General features: G+C 27.1%; 1 long non-coding RNA gene across 1 annotated transcript; it reads right to left on the reverse strand.

The window, feature by feature from the left end:
• Window positions 1-2,760: 2,760 nt before the first annotated feature.
• LOC148057926 (uncharacterized) lies at window positions 2,761-4,019 on the reverse strand. The gene is made up of 5 exons (XR_015710305.1): window positions 3,964-4,019; window positions 3,827-3,862; window positions 3,449-3,552; window positions 3,001-3,103; window positions 2,761-2,846 (listed from the first exon to the last, which is right to left on the reverse strand). It is a non-coding gene; the product is annotated as an uncharacterized LOC148057926 (long non-coding RNA).
• Between the last annotated feature and the right edge of the window lie 12,501 nt (window positions 4,020-16,520).

A 16,520-nucleotide genomic window follows, 5' to 3' on the forward strand; every position in this document is an offset into this window, starting at 1 on the left:
CCCGGTGGTGGTCCGCCTTCTCGCTGGTGTTTGGGGTTGGCTCTGGTGGTTATCTCGCCTGCCGGGTCCTGGTCTCCCGCGGGTTCCTGCTGCAGCTTGGGCCCCTGTGTCTGGATCCTGCTGTGCTAGGTATGTGCCCTCTGGCTTGGCTATTTCAACCCCCCCCTCCTCTCCCCTCTATATATCTTCACCCGTCACCAGAGTCTGTATACCTGTGTATTGTATACATTTGTCCCAAATCCACACCTTTTTATTTCTCTCCCGGAGCCCCAGGGATCCATCTCCAGAGCTGCTGCTGATCCAGGGATCCACCTCCAGAGCTGCTGCTGATCCAGGATCTTCACCACGTCATCAGATCCCGAGTTCTCTCCAGCACCCCCATGGACCCTCCTACACTCTCCTCTTTTCTCTCACTATATCCTCCCTCACTCCTCTCCTTATCCATCTGTCTACCCCCCCATCCTTCCTCCCAGCCGGTCAAAGCGGCAGGCCGTCAACAATGAGTCTGGTTCCGCTCTAGGTTTCTGCTCACTGTACAGTGTTTTGTTTCTTGCTCTTTGTTGAATTGCTGGGATCTATTTTTCCTTAATCAACCGTAGTCTTATTTCAACTGTATAGTGTCTTGAGATAACTTTGTTATGATAAGACACTTTAAATAAAATTGAATTGAATTGAATAGTTAGTTTTCAAAGGACATTAACACCGTCACTGCTGTAGGACTATAAGATGTTTTCCCACACCTGTTATGATTATTTTTTAATCTTGAGCATAACCAAAGTCTTTATATCCTATACATATAATACATTCACCTGTTAAGGTAAGGTATGGTAAAACTGTATTGATCCCTCAGGAGAAATTGTTTTTTTTCATAAAAAAATAAATCGAAATTATATTTTGCATAGTTACCAGACCAGAGCGTCGAGGGGCGTTAAAGTTAGTGTGGCTGGGTGGTGTTGATTCATTTAAACATACTTTATCATCTATAGACAGCCAGGTTTTGGTTAAGCAGAATAAGTCAATGTTTTTTATCTGATATGAGTTCATTAATAAGTGCAGCTTTTGAGGACAGGGATCCGATATTCAACAATCCACACTTAATTCTCCTGTCCTGTACACTAGAAGGGGAAGAATGTATTTGAATTAGATTTGCTTTAACAACTCTTATACTGCAGACATTTGTTCTTGGTTTTATTAAACAGGGCTGCCTCCTGATCTGCGCTCTCAGTTGTCATGAGTTGTAATGATGAATATTTGTTATAAGAGAACAATTGTTTCAATTGTATTGAAGCATAAATGTTTGCTATTTACCAATTAGTGTTAAATATTAGTTGTATTGATAATGACAAAATGGGGACACTTGAAAAAAAAGAATGCCCCCTACTGTTAAGTCTTTCTGTAAGTTTGTTTATTGGATATAATGAATAGTTTTAGTAGCACTAGAGGGCAGCAGAGAGTACAAGTTGCTTTGCGTGCAGGTGGAGAGAGAGGACGAGCTAATGAGCTCACCTGTGCAGGTGAAGCTTCTGTCTACAGAGCATGACTGCAGCCAAGGTAATGTTAACTCTTCTGTTAAATTGTTCTCATTTGGAGAGAATATCTAAGGATTATTGACATAAACGTGTGGTGTGACTGCAGTTCACACTTTTAATGATGTCGTCATTAAGTAGAAAAATGATTAATGACATACATGACCTTTAGATCGTCCAGCTCTTTCTGGAGGACCCCCTGTGTTTCCAGACATCAGAGACAAGTAAGTTTAGATAAAAGTTCCTTTTAATTCACTAAGATTCTCACCGATGCTCATCAATGAAGATTTATTTTCTTCCATCACCTTTTCCTAATTAATAAGAGTCAAATGTTATCAAACAAGATTCAGACTAGAATCTGATTCATTATGAATTAAACATATTTAAACTTGGGTAGGTAACAATTTCACTGTAACAAAATTAATTTAATGAGTTAGATTAAAAATACTGGAAAGGAAAATCAATTCTTACATACCTCTGGTCTTCTTCTGTGGTCTTTTTTGTCTGGTTAAGAAGAAAATAAGTAAAACAAACCTGCCCAGATGTTCATAAATCAATGTACAAATGAGATTTCATTGGACTTTTACCTCTTTGTCTTTTTATAAACAAAACTACAGAACATGTGATCAGTAGAACGATCATAATCACAGCAACAATAATTCCAGCCACTTCTCCTGGTGTCAAACCTTCTCGACATACAGAGTCAGAAGAAATGGTTCCTTCTCGTAGATATGTTGAACATCTACAAAGACAAGTGGAGACAATTTATAAGAAAACATCTGGAGCAAACATTTGTGAAGCTTCACTCACTGTTTGTGATCCTGACATGACGTGAACGTTCCATTTGAAAATGTTCTTCACTGCAGGTTCCACACTCAGTGTCTGTGGAGGACGTTCCTGTGAAGAACATTGTGTGTGTCTTATAGTTTCTGCACTCTTGCATTTCACATGTTGGATGTGAAACTCACCTGCTCTGATGATGAACCGTCCTGGTTCACATGTGGAGTGTTGCTGTGCTGCCACACATGTGTCCACTGAGCCGTCCACACAGAAAAAACCCTCCAGAGGTTCACACTTGGTGTTTGCTGTGAAGGTACATGATCTGATCTCTCTCAGTCCTGTTAGTCAATAACAAATTCTACATCAAATCTACATACTGACCAACTCATCATTCTAGTGATGAACAAACTTTACCTTCAGTAGAGACGAGACACTTGAAACGATGTTTCTCTCCGTTATATTTGTTCATGTAAGTTCCATCATCACAGTCAGTGCAGGACGTACCTTGAAATTCTATACAATCAACTCTTACTTTGTTACCTGTTAGACAAATAAATAAATCAGTAGTTTAAGTGAAAGTTTGAGACTTGATCCCACTATTGTCTGAGAACTGATAATGAAGTCTCGACCACTTCTTACTTAAAATCAATATAAGTCATAAATCAACACTTCGAGGACTAAGACTGGATCTTACCTGGAAAACACTTTGGACAACATTCTTCTCCTTCATCTGTCCTCAACACATATTCAGTTGAGTGACAGGTGAGTGTGTTTACCTCCGTTATAGTAGAAAACAACTGTATAAACAAAACAACATAAATCACTGATCAAAGAAATAATGCTCAGTTGTTCATGCAAATATTTAACACTGACAAAAGAGCGACTGATATTTAAATCAAAATAAATGGTATATTTTTCTTTCTTTAAATCGTATTATCCTATTGACATACTTTACATTATACTTCACAGTTTTAACAAGATAAAGGACTGATTCCTGGTTTTACCTTCAACAAAATACCTTCATATTAAGAACATGTTATAGAATCACACACACAGTAACTATTCTGGTTGAAGATCACACTAAATGTTTTACTACAAATAATCTCACAGTGAAAATTGTATCATATAAAAACAAAACTCACCAGTAAAGGAAGAATCGACATAAATCCACTCGTCATGTTTTCAGGACTTTATCCAGAATTAATTCATGAACTCTGGTTTAAAAACATCTGTCAACAAGGAACATCTGGAGTGAAAAAAATTCAAAAGGATTCAACTGAAATCATGTTTGTTTTTTACCTTTATACTTCATTTGGACCTTTGACTGCTATAAACACTGTAGGTTGTCAGTGAAAAAAAAGATAATAATCTTCAATATCAATGTCAGTTGGATTCTGTTTCTATCTCATCCATGCACACATTGTTAATATTTAAACTCTAACAAATATAAAGTTGAAAATGTTGATCTGCTAATTTATTTGGAAATACATTTACTTTCTATAAAAACAAAAACATTTTACCTGGTGACTCTACTTTGCTCCTGGTCCTTTGTGACGCTGAATACAGGAAAAAAACGTTTAAATCTTTAACATCCTGGTCCTTGTCTTACATTAGAAACACAACACTACACAACATCTACACACTTTTACTTGCTCACCATTTCCCTGAGAAAATTCAAAAGGTTACAATCTTATCGGTTGTGTTGGTTCTGACCCTGCAGCGTCTTCCTGAAAGTCTTGTGGAGTCAGTTCTAGAATCAAAGTTCACAACATTTAAAGGAGGAGAGACAGAGTTAATGTTTCATCTTGTCGCACATGCGCAGATGGATCATGGTTTACTGACGCTAAAATAATGTATAATATATCTACACGCGCAAACATAAAACGAATGCGCACGCGCACACATAAAACGAATGCGCACGCGCAAACATAAAACGAATGCGCACGCGCACACATAAAACGAATGCGCACGCGCAAACATAAAACGAATGCGCACACATTAAAATGAAGAGACTTTAATAAACAACAACATGTACCTCTGCTCCTTTCAGCTGCTATCATTGATAGCTTCGTAGATTCTTCTGCGTCTGACTGCTCTCCTCCTACCGTAACATCTTCACAAAAGCGCAAGTTTTTTTTTTATAGTTGCGGTTGTCGTAGTGACTTTGACTGTTATAAACCACCATGTAGGTGGACAACGCATGTGCAAATGCATCGTTTCCAACTTTGTGTACTGTACTGACACTAATATATAAACAATTTCCCAAAGGAGACCTCCTGAGGGATCAATAAAGTTTTACCTTACCTTACCTTACCTTATATAATGTTTTTCCATCATATTTGTCCATCATGACGAGTGCCATGGATCATACATGAACACACATGTTTAATGATAAATATTTGTTACCAGAGAACAATTGTTTCAACTGTAATGAAGCATAAATGTTTGCTATTTACCAATTAGTATTAAATATTAGCAATATTGATGTTTGAGACAAAATGGGGACACTTGAAAAAAAGAATGACCCACACTGTTAAGTCTTAAACAGTGTGGGTCACTGTTAAGAGGGCAGCAGAGAGTACAAGTTGCTTTGCATGCAGGTGGAGAGAGAGGACGAGCTAATGAGATCACCTGTGCAGATGAAGCTTATGTCTACAGAGCATGACTGCAGCCAAGGTAATGTTAACTCTTCTGTTAAATTGTTCTCATTTGGAGAGAATATCCAAGGATTATGGACATAAACTTGTAGTGTGACTGCAGTTCACACTTTTAATGATGTCGTCATTAAGTAGAAAAATGATTAATTACATACATGACCTTAATAATTGATCCAGATCTACTGTATGTTCATGTGTCAAAAACATTAAAAAAAAAAGAAATCTTTATATTTTGGAGTTTTGAAGAGGTAAAAAAATAATAATAATAATAATTTAGGAGTTTTGAAGAGGTAGAAAAATAATAATAATAATGTTGCAGTTTTGAAGAGAAAAAAAGAAGAAATCTTTTAATGTTGGAGTTTTGAAGAGGTAAAAAAATATATATATATATATGTTGGAGTTTTAGTAGAGGAAAAAAAAATGAATGTTGGAGTTTTGAAGAGGTAAGAAAAAAGAAATATTTTAATGTTGGAGTTTTGAAGAGGTAAAACAAATATATATTTTAATGGTGGAGTTTTGAAGAGGTAAAAGAAAAGAAATATTTAAATGTTGGAGTTTTGAAGAGTTAAAAAAAAAGAAATATTTTATCGTAGGAGTTTTGAAGAGGTAAAAAAAAAGAAATCTTTTAACGTTGAAGTTTTGAAGAGGAAAAAAAAAAATCTTTTAATGTTGGAGTTTTGAAGAGGTAAAAAAATAATAATATTGGAGTTTTGAAAAGGAAAAAATATATATATTTTAATGTTGGAGTTTTGAAGAGGAAAAAAAAAAATCTTTTAATGTTGGAGTTTTGAATAGGTAAAAAAAAAAAATATTGGAGTTTTGAAGAGGAAAAAAAAAAGAAATCTTTTAATGTTGGAGGTTTGAAGAGGTAAAAAAAAAAAAAACTTTTAATGTTGGAGTTTTGAAGAGGTAAAAAAAAAATAATAATAATGTTGGAGTTTTGAAGAGAAAAAAAGAAGAATTCTTTTAATATCGGAGTTTTGAATAGGTAAAAAAATTAAAAGAAATAAATGTTGGAGTTTTGAAGATGTAAAAAATAAGAAATCTTTTAATGTTGGAGTTTTGAAGAGGTAAAAAAAAAAGAAATATTTTAATGTTGGAGTTTTGAAGAGGCTAAAAAAAAGAAATATTTTAATGTTGGAGTTTTGAAGAGGTAAAAAATAAAAAATAAAAAATAAAAAAAATGTTGGAGTTTTGAATATGTAAAAAAAAAGAAATCTTTTAATGTTGGAGTTTTGAAGAGGTAAAAAAATAATAATAACGTTGGAGTTTTGAAGAGAAAAAAAGAAGAAATCTTTTAATATTGGAGTTTTGAATAGGTAAAAAAATAAAAAAAATAATGTGGAGTTTTGAAGAGATAAAAAAAAGAAGACATCTTTTAATGTTGGAGTTTTGAAGAGCTAAAAAAAAAATAATGTTGTAGTTTTGAAGAGGAAAAAAACAAAAATAATAATGTTGGAGTTTTGAAGAGGTAAAACAAAAAAAGAATAATGTTGGAGTTTTGAAGATGTAAAAAAAATAGAAATATTTTAATGTTGGAGTTTGGAAGATGTAAAAAAAATATATATATTTTAATGTTGGAGTTTTGAAGTGGTAAAAAATAAGAAATCTTTTAAAGTTGGTGTTTTGAAGAGTTAAAAACATAAATAATAATGTTGGAGTTTTGAAGAGGTAAAAAAAAGAAATCTTTTGCTGTTGGAGTTTTGAAGGGCTAAAAAAAAAATAATAACGTTGGAGTTTTGAAGAGGAAAAAAAAAAAAATCTTTTAATGTTGGAGTTTTGAAGAGGTAAAAAAAAATAAATCTTTTAATGTTGGAGTTTTGAAGAGGTTAAAAAAAAGAAATCTTTTAATGTTGGAGTTTTGAAGAGGTAAAAAAAAAAGAAATCTTTTAATGTTGGAGTTTTGAAGAGGTAAAAAAAATAAAAAAAATAATATTCGAGTTTTGAAGACGTAAAAAAAATAAATCTTTTAATGTTGGAGTTTTGAAGAGGTAAAAAAAAAAAATGAAAGTTGGAGTTTTGAAGAGGTAAAAAAAAAATGAATGTTGGAGTTTTGAAGAGGTAAAAAAAAAGATTTTTTTTAATGTTGGAGTTTTGAAGAGGATAAAAAAAAAGAAATCTTTTAATGTTGGAGTTTTGAAGAGGTAAAAAAAAAAAAAATGAAAGTTGGAGTTTTGAAGAGGTAAAAAAAAAAATGAATGTTGGAGTTTTGAAGAGGTAAAAAAAAAGATTTTTTTTAATGTTGGAGTTTTGAAGAGGATAAAAAAAAAGAAATCTTTTAATGTTGGAGTTTTGAAGAGGTAAAAAAAAAAAAAAAATTACTCTTCGAGTTTTGAAGATGTAAAAAAAAAGAAATCTTTTAATGTTGGAGTTTTAGGAGGTAAAAATAAAATAAATATTTTAATGTTGAAGTTTTGAAGAGGCAAAAAAAAAAGAAATATTTTAATGTTGGAGTTTTGAAGAGGTAAAAAAAAAATATATATTTTAACGTTGGAGTTTTGAAGAGGTAAAAAAAAAAATGATGTTGGAGTTTTGAAGAGGTAAAAAAAAAGAAATATTTTAATGTTGGAGTTTTGAAGAGGTAAATAAAATAAATATTTTAGTGTTATAGTTTTTAGAGGTAAAACAAATAGATAACTTTAAATGTTGGAGTTTTGAAGAGGTAAAAAAAAAAAAAATATTTTAATGTTGGAGTTTTGAAGAGGATAAAAAAATATATATATTTTAATGTTGAAGTTTTGAAGAGGCAAAAAAAAAAGAAATATTTTAATGTTGGAGTTTTGAAGAGGTAAAAAAAAAGAAATATTTTAATGTTGGAGTTTTGAAGAGGCAAAAAAAAAGAAATATTTTAATGTTGGAGTTTTGAAGAGGTAAAAAAAAAATATATATTTTAACGTTGGAGTTTTGAAGAGATAAAAAAAAAAAATGATGTTGGAGTTTTGAAGAGGTAAAAAAAAAGAAATATTTTAATGTTGGAGTTTTGAAGAGGTAAATAAAATAAATATTTTAGTGTTATAGTTTTAAGAGGTAAAACAAATAGATAACTTTAAATGTTGGAGTTTTGAAGAGGTAAAAAAAAAAGATTTTTTTTAATGTTGGAGTTTTGAAGAGGTAAAAAAAAAAAAAAATTACTCTTCGAGTTTTGAAGATGTAAAAAAAAAAGAAATCTTTTAATGTTGGAGTTTTAGGAGGTAAAAATAAAATAAATCTTTTAATGTTGGAGTTTTGAAGAGGTAAACAAAAAATAAAAATTTTAATGTTGGAGTTTTGAAGAGGTAAAAAAAAAGAAATATTTTAATGTTGGAGTTTTGAAGAGGCAAAAAAAAAAGAAATATTTTAATGTTGGAGTTTTGAAGAGGTAAAAAAAATAAAAAGATTTTAACGTTGGAGTTTTGAAGAGGTAAAAAAAAAAAATGATGTTGGAGTTTTGAAGAGGTAAAAAAAAAGAAATCTTTTAATGTTGGAGTTTTGAAGAGGTACACAAATAAAAAAAAATAATCTTCGAGTTTTTAAGATGTAAAAAAAAAAGAAATCTTTTAAAGTTGGAGTTTTAGGAGGTAAAAATAAAATAAATCTTTTAATGTTGGAGTTTTAGGAGGTAAAAATGAAATAAATCCTTTAATGTTGGAGTTTTGAAGAGATAAAAAATAATAATAATAATGTTGCAGTTTTGAAGAGAAAAAAAGAAGAAATCTTTAAATGTTGGAGTTTTGAAGAGGTAAAAAAAAAAAATATATATATATATGTTGGAGTTTTGTATAGGAAAAAAAAATGAATGTTGGAGTTTTGAAGAGGAAAAAAAAAATAATATTGGAGTTTTGAAGAGGAAAAAAAAAAGAAATCTTTTAATGTTGGAGGTTTGAAGATCTAAAAAAAAAAAAATCTTTTAATGTTGGAGTTTTGAAGAGGTAAAAAATAAAAAATCCAAAAAAAAAAAAAAAATGTTGGAGTTTTGAAGATGTAAAAAAAAAGAAATCTTTTAATGTTGGTGTTTTGAAGAGGATAAAAAAAAAGAAATCTTTTAATGTTGGAGTTTTGAAGAGGTAAAAAAAAAAAAAATGAAAGTTGGAGTTTTGAAGAGGTAAAAAAAAAAATGAATGTTGGAGTTTTGAAGAGGTAAAAAAAAAGATTTTTTTTAATGTTGGAGTTTTGAAGAGGATAAAAAAAAAGAAATCTTTTAATGTTGGAGTTTTAGGAGGTAAAAATAAAATAAATATTTTAATGTTGAAGTTTTGAAGAGGCAAAAAAAAAAGAAATATTTTAATGTTGGAGTTTTGAAGAGGTAAAAAAAAAAAAAAAATTACTCTTCGAGTTTTGAAGATGTAAAAAAAAAAGAAATCTTTTAATGTTGGAGTTTTAGGAGGTAAAAATAAAATAAATATTTTAATGTTGAAGTTTTGAAGAGGCAAAAAAAAAAGAAATATTTTAATGTTGGAGTTTTGAAGAGGTAAAAAAAATATATATATTTTAACGTTGGAGTTTTGAAGAGGTAAAAAAAAAAATGATGTTGGAGTTTTGAAGAGGTAAAAAAAAAGAAATATTTTAATGTTGGAGTTTTGAAGAGGTAAATAAAATAAATATTTTAGTGTTATAGTTTTTAGAGGTAAAACAAATAGATAACTTTAAATGTTGGAGTTTTGAAGAGGTAAAAAAAAAAGAAATATTTTAATGTTGGAGTTTTGAAGAGGATAAAAAAATATATATATTTTAATGTTGAAGTTTTGAAGAGGCAAAAAAAAAAGAAATATTTTAATGTTGGAGTTTTGAAGAGGTAAAAAAAAAGAAATATTTTAATGTTGGAGTTTTGAAGAGGCAAAAAAAAAAGAAATATTTTAATGTTGGAGTTTTGAAGAGGTAAAAAAAAAAATATATTTTAACGTTGGAGTTTTGAAGAGATAAAAAAAAAAAATGATGTTGGAGTTTTGAAGAGGTAAAAAAAAAGAAATATTTTAATGTTGGAGTTTTGAGGAGGTAAATAAAATAAATATTTTAGTGTTATAGTTTTAAGAGGTAAAACAAATAGATAACTTTAAATGTTGGAGTTTTGAAGAGGTAAAAAAAAAAGATTTTTTTTAATGTTGGAGTTTTGAAGAGGTAAAAAAAAAAAAAAATTACTCTTCGAGTTTTGAAGATGTAAAAAAAAAGAAATATTTTAATGTTGGAGTTTTGAAGAGGCAAAAAAAAAAGAAATATTTTAATGTTGGAGTTTTGAAGAGGTAAAAAAAATAAAAAGATTTTAACGTTGGAGTTTTGAAGAGGTAAACAAAAAATAAATATTTTAATGTTGGAGTTTTGAAGAGGTAAAAAAAAAGAAATATTTTAATGTTGGAGTTTTGAAGAGGCAAAAAAAAAAGAAATATTTTAATGTTGGAGTTTTGAAGAGGTAAAAAAAATAAAAAGATTTTAACGTTGGAGTTTTGAAGAGGTAAAAAAAAAAAATGATGTTGGAGTTTTGAAGAGGTAAAAAAAAAGAAATCTTTTAATGTTGGAGTTTTGAAGAGGTACACAAATAAAAAAAAATAATCTTCGAGTTTTTAAGATGTAAAAAAAAAAGATATCTTTTAAAGTTGGAGTTTTAGGAGGTAAAAATAAAATAAATCTTTTAATGTTGGAGTTTTAGGAGGTAAAAATGAAATAAATCCTTTAATGTTGGCGTTTTGAAGAGATAAAAAATAATAATAATAATGTTGCAGTTTTGAAGAGAAAAAAAGAAGAAATCTTTAAATGTTGGAGTTTTGAAGAGGTAAAAAAATATATATATATATATATGTGGGAGTTTTGTATAGGAAAAAAAAATGAATGTTGGAGTTTTGAAGAGGAAAAAAAAAAATAATATTGGAGTTTTGAAGAGGAAAAAAAAAAGAAATCTTTTAATGTTGGAGGTTTGAAGATGTAAAAAAAAAAAAAAATTTTAATGTTGGAGTTTTGAAGAGGTAAAAAAAATAAAAATATTTTAACGTTGGAGTTTTGAAGAGGTAAAAAAAAAAAATGATGTTGGAGTTTTGAAGAGGTAAAAAAAAAGAAATATTTTAATGTTGGAGTTTTGAAGAGGTAAAAAAAAAAGATTTTTTTTAATGTTGGAGTTTTGAAGAGGATAAAAAAAAAGAAATCTTTTAATGTTGGAGTTTTGAAGAGGTACACAAATAAAAAAAAATAATCTTCGAGTTTTTATGATGTAAAAAAAAAAGAAATCTTTTAAAGTTGGAGTTTTAGGAGGTAAAAATAAAATAAATCTTTTAATGTTGGAGTTTTAGGAGGTAAAAATGAAATAAATCCTTTAATGTTGGAGTTTTGAAGAGATAAAAAATAATAATAATAATGTTGCAGTTTTGAAGAGAAAAAAAGAAGAAATCTTTAAATGTTGGTGTTTTGAAAAGGTAAAAAAAATATATATATATATATATGTTGGAGTTTTGTATAGGAAAAAAAAATGAATGTTGGAGTTTTGAAGAGGAAAAAAAAAATAATATTGGAGTTTTGAAGAGGAAAAAAAAAAGAAATCTTTTAATGTTGGAGGTTTGAAGATGTAAAAAAAAATAAATCTTTTAATGTTGGAGTTTTGAAGAGGTAAAAAATAAAAAATCCAAAAAAAAAAAAAAAATTTTGGAGTTTTGAAGATGTAAAAAAAAAGAAATCTTTTAATGTTGGTGTTTTGAAGAGGATAAAAAAAAAGAAATCTTTTAATGTTGGAGTTTTGAAGAGGTAAAAAAAAAAAAAATGAAAGTTGGAGTTTTGAAGAGGTAAAAAAAAAAAATGAATGTTGGAGTTTTGAAGAGGTAAAAAAAAAGATTTTTTTTAATGTTGGAGTTTTGAAGATGTAAAAAAAAAAGAAATCTTTTAATGTTGGAGTTTTAGGAGGTAAAAATAAAATAAATATTTTAATGTTGAAGTTTTGAAGAGGCAAAAAAAAAAAATATATTTTAATGTTGGAGTTTTGAAGAGGTAAAAAAAAAGAAATATTTTAATGTTGGAGTTTTGAAGAGGCAAAAAAAAAAGAAATATTTTAATGTTGGAGTTTTGAAGAGGTAAAAAAAAAATATATATTTTAACGTTGGAGTTTTGAAGAGGTAAAAAAAAAAAATGATGTTGGAGTTTTGAAGAGGTAAAAAAAAAGAAATATTTTAATGTTGGAGTTTTGAAGAGGTAAATAAAATAAATATTTTAGTGTTATAGTTTTTAGAGGTAAAACAAATAGATAACTTTAAATGTTGGAGTTTTGAAGAGGTAAAAAAAAAAGAAATATTTTAATGTTGGAGTTTTGAAGAGGATAAAAAAATATATATATTTTAATGTTGAAGTTTTGAAGAGGCAAAAAAAAAAGAAATATTTTAATGTTGGAGTTTTGAAGAGGTAAAAAAAAAAAAAAAATTACTCTTCGAGTTTTGAAGATGTAAAAAAAAAAAGAAATCTTTTAATGTTGGAGTTTTAGGAGGTAAAAATAAAATAAATATTTTAATGTTGAAGTTTTGAAGAGGCAAAAAAAAAAGAAATATTTTAATGTTGGAGTTTTGAAGAGGTAAAAAAAAAGAAATATTTTAATGTTGGAGTTTTGAAGAGGCAAAAAAAAAAGAAATATTTTAATGTTGGAGTTTTGAAGAGGTAAAAAAAATATATATATTTTAACGTTGGAGTTTTGAAGAGGTAAAAAAAAAAAATGATGTTGGAGTTTTGAAGAGGTAAAAAAAAAGAAATATTTTAATGTTGGAGTTTTGAAGAGGTAAATAAAATAAATATTTTAGTGTTATAGTTTTAAGAGGTAAAACAAATAGATAACTTTAAATGTTGGAGTTTTGAAGAGGTAAAAAAAAAAGATTTTTTTTAATGTTGGAGTTTTGAAGAGGATAAAAAAAAAGAAATCTTTTAATGTTGGAGTTTTGAAGAGGTAAAAAAAAAAAAAAATTACTCTTCGAGTTTTGAAGATGTAAAAAAAAAAGAAATCTTTTAATGTTGGAGTTTTAGGAGGTAAAAATAAAATAAATCTTTTAATGTTGGAGTTTTGAAGAGGTAAACAAAAAATAAATATTTTAATGTTGGAGTTTTGAAGAGGTAAAAAAAAGAAATATTTTAATGTTGGAGTTTTGAAGAGGCAAAAAAAAAAGAAATATTTTAATGTTGGAGTTTTGAAGAGGTAAAAAAAATAAAAAGATTTTAACGTTGGAGTTTTGAAGAGGTAAAAAAAAAAATGATGTTGGAGTTTTGAAGAGGTAAAAAAAAAGAAATCTTTTAATGTTGGAGTTTTGAAGAGGTACACAAATAAAAAAAAATAATCTTCGAGTTTTTAAGATGTAAAAAAAAAAGAAATCTTTTAAAGTTGGAGTTTTAGGAGGTAAAAATGAAATAAATCTTTTAATGTTGGAGTTTTAGGAGGTAAAAATGAAATAAATCCTTTAATGTTGGAGTTTTGAAGAGATAAAAAATAATAATAATAATGTTGCAGTTTTGAAGAGAAAAAAAGAAGAAATCTTTAAATGTTGGAGTTTTGAAGAGGTAAAAAAATATATATATATATATATATGTGGGAGTTTTGTATAGGAAAAAAAAATGAATGTTGGAGTTTTGAAGAGGAAAAAAAAAAATAATATTGGAGTTTTGAAGAGGAAAAAAAAAAGAAATCTTTTAATGTTGGAGGTTTGAAGAGGTTAAAAAATAAAAAATCCAAAAATAAAAAAAAAATGTTGGAGTTTTGAAGATGTAAAAAAAAAGAAATCTTTTAATGTTGGTGTTTTGAAGAGGTAAAAAAAAAAAAATCTTTTAACGTTGGAGTTTTGAAGAGGTAAAAAAAGAATAATAACGTTGGAGTTTTGAAGAGAAAAAAAGAAGAAATCTTTTAATATTGGAGTTTTGAATAGGTAAAAAAAATAAAAAAATAATGTGGAGTTTTGAAGAGATAAAAAAAAAAAAATAATGTTGGAGTTTTGAAGAGGAAAAAAAATAAAAATATTTTAATGTTGGAGTTTGGACGATGTAAAAAAAATATATATATTTTAATGTTGGAGTTTTGAAGAGGTAAAAAAAAAGAAATATTTTAATGTTGGAGTTTTGAAGAGGCAAAAAAAAAAGAAATATTTTAATGTTTGAGTTTTGAAGAGGTAAAAAAAAAGAAATATTTTAATGTTGGAGTTTTGAAGAGTTAAAAAAAAAAGAAATATTTTAATGTTGGAGTTTTGAAGAGGAAAAAAAAAAGAAAAATTGTATTGTTGGAGTTTTGAAGAGGTAAAAAAAATAAAAATATTTTAATGTTGGAGTTTTGAAGAGTTAAAAAAAAAGAAATATTTTAATGTTGGAGTTTTGAAGAGGAAAAAAAAAATAAAAATTTTAATGTTGGAGTTTTGAAGAGGTAAAAAAAATAAAAATTTTAATGTTGGAGTTTTGAAGAGGTAAAAAAAAAATGATGTTTGAGTTTTGAAGAGGTAAAGAAAAAGAAATATTTTAATGTCGGAGTTTTGAAGAGGTAAATAAAATAAATATTTTAGTGTTATAGTTTTAAGAGGTAAAAAAAAATAGATAACTTTAAATGTTGGAGTTTTGAAGAGGTAAAAAAAAAGATTTTTTTTAATGTTGGAGTTTTGAAGAGGATAAAAAAAAAGAAATCTTTTAATGTTGGAATTTTGAAGAGGTAAACAAATAAAAAAAATTAATCTTCGAGTTTTTAAGATGTAAAAAAAAAGAAATCTTTTAAAGTTGGAGTTTTAGGAGGTAAAAATAAAATAAATCTTTTAATGTTGGAGTTTTAAGAGGTAAAAATGAAATAAATCTTTTAATGTTGGAGTTTTGAAGAGATAAAAAATAATAATAATAATGTTGCAGTTTTGAAGAGAAAAAAAGAAGAAATCTTTTAATGTTGGAGTTTTGAAGAGGTAAAAAAATATATATATATATGTTGGAGTTTTGAAGAGGAAAAAAAAAATGAATGTTGGAGTTTTGAAGAGGTAAGAAAAAAGAAATATTTTAATGGTGGAGTTTTGAAGAGGTAAAACAAATATATATTTTGATGGTGGAGTTTTGAAGAGGTAAAAGAAAATAAATATTTAAATGTTGGAGTTTTGAAGAGTTAAAAAAAAAGAAATATTTTATCGTATGTGTTTTGAAGAGGTAAAAAAAAAGAAATCTTTTAACGTTGAAGTTTTGAAGAGGAAAAAAAAAAAAATCTTTTAATGTTGGAGTTTTGAAGAGGTAAAAAAATAATAATATTGGAGTTTTGAAAAGGAAAAATTATATATATTTTAATGTTGGAGTTTTGAAGAGGAAAAAAAAAATAACAATATTGGAGTTTTGAAGAGGTATAAAAAAAATAATATTGGAGTTTTGAAGAGGAAAAAAAAAAAATCTTTTAATGTTGGAGTTTTAAAGAGGTAAAACAAATAAAAAATGAAATAATCTTGGAGTTTTGAAGAGGTAAACAAAAAAAAAAAAAATAACGTTGGAGTTTTGAAGAGAAAAAAAGAAGAAATCTTTTAACGTTGGAGTTTTGAAGAGGTAAAAAAAAATTAAAAAAAATGTTGGAGTTTTGAAGATGTAAAAAAAATATATATATTTTAATGTTGGAGTTTTGAAGAGGTAAAAAAATAAGAAATATTTTAATGTTGGAGTTTTGAAGTGGTAAAAAATAAGAAATCTTTTAAAGTTGGTGTTTTGAAGAGTTAAAAAAATAAATAATAATGTTGGAGTTTTGAAGAGGTAAAAAAAAAAAAATAATGTTGGAGTTTTGAAGAGAAAAAAAGAAGAAATCTTTTAATGTTGGAGTTTTGAAGAGGTAAAAAAAGAAATAAATCTTTTAATTTTGGAGTTTTGAAGAGGTAAAAAAAAAAATGTTGGAGTTTTGAAGAGGTAAAAAAAATATATATATTTTAATGTTGGAGTTTTGAAGAGGTAAAAAAATAAGAAATCTTTTAATGTTGGAGTTTTGAAGTGGTAAAAAATAAGAAATCTTTTAAAGTTGGTGTTTTGAAGGGATAAAAAAATAAATAATAACGTTGGAGTTTTGAAGAGGTAAAAAAAAAAAATAATGTTGGAGTTTTGAAGAGAAAAAAAGAAGAAATCTTTTAATGTTGGAGTTTTGAAGAGGTAAAAAAAGAAATAAATCTTTTAATTTTGGAGTTTTGAAGAGGTAAAAAAAAATGTTGGAGTTTTGAAGAGGTAAAAAAAATATATATATTTTAATGTTGGAGTTTTGAAGAGGTATAACAAAAGAAATATTTTAATGTTGGAGTTTTGAAGAGGTAAAAAAATAAGAAATCTTTTAATGTTGAAAACAAATAAAAAATAAAATAATGTTGGAGTTTTGAAGAGGTAAATAAAAAAAAAAAAATAATAACGTTGGAGTTTTGAAGAGAAAAAAAGAAGAAATCTTTTAATGTTGGAGTTTTGAATAGGTAAAAAAAATAAAAAATAATGTGGAGTTTTGAAGAGGTAAAAAAAATAAATAATAATGTTGGAGTTTTGAAGAGGTAAAACAAAAAAAGAATAATGTTGGAGTTTTGAAGATGTAAAAAAAATAGAAATATTTTAATGTTGGAGTTTGGAAGATGTAAAAAAAATATATATATTTTAATGTTGG

The sequence above is a fragment of the Callionymus lyra genome, unplaced genomic scaffold, assembly GCF_982586985.1.
Source record: "Callionymus lyra unplaced genomic scaffold, fCalLyr1.hap1.1 HAP1_SCAFFOLD_322, whole genome shotgun sequence".
Classification (NCBI taxonomy): Eukaryota; Metazoa; Chordata; class Actinopteri; order Syngnathiformes; family Callionymidae; genus Callionymus; species Callionymus lyra.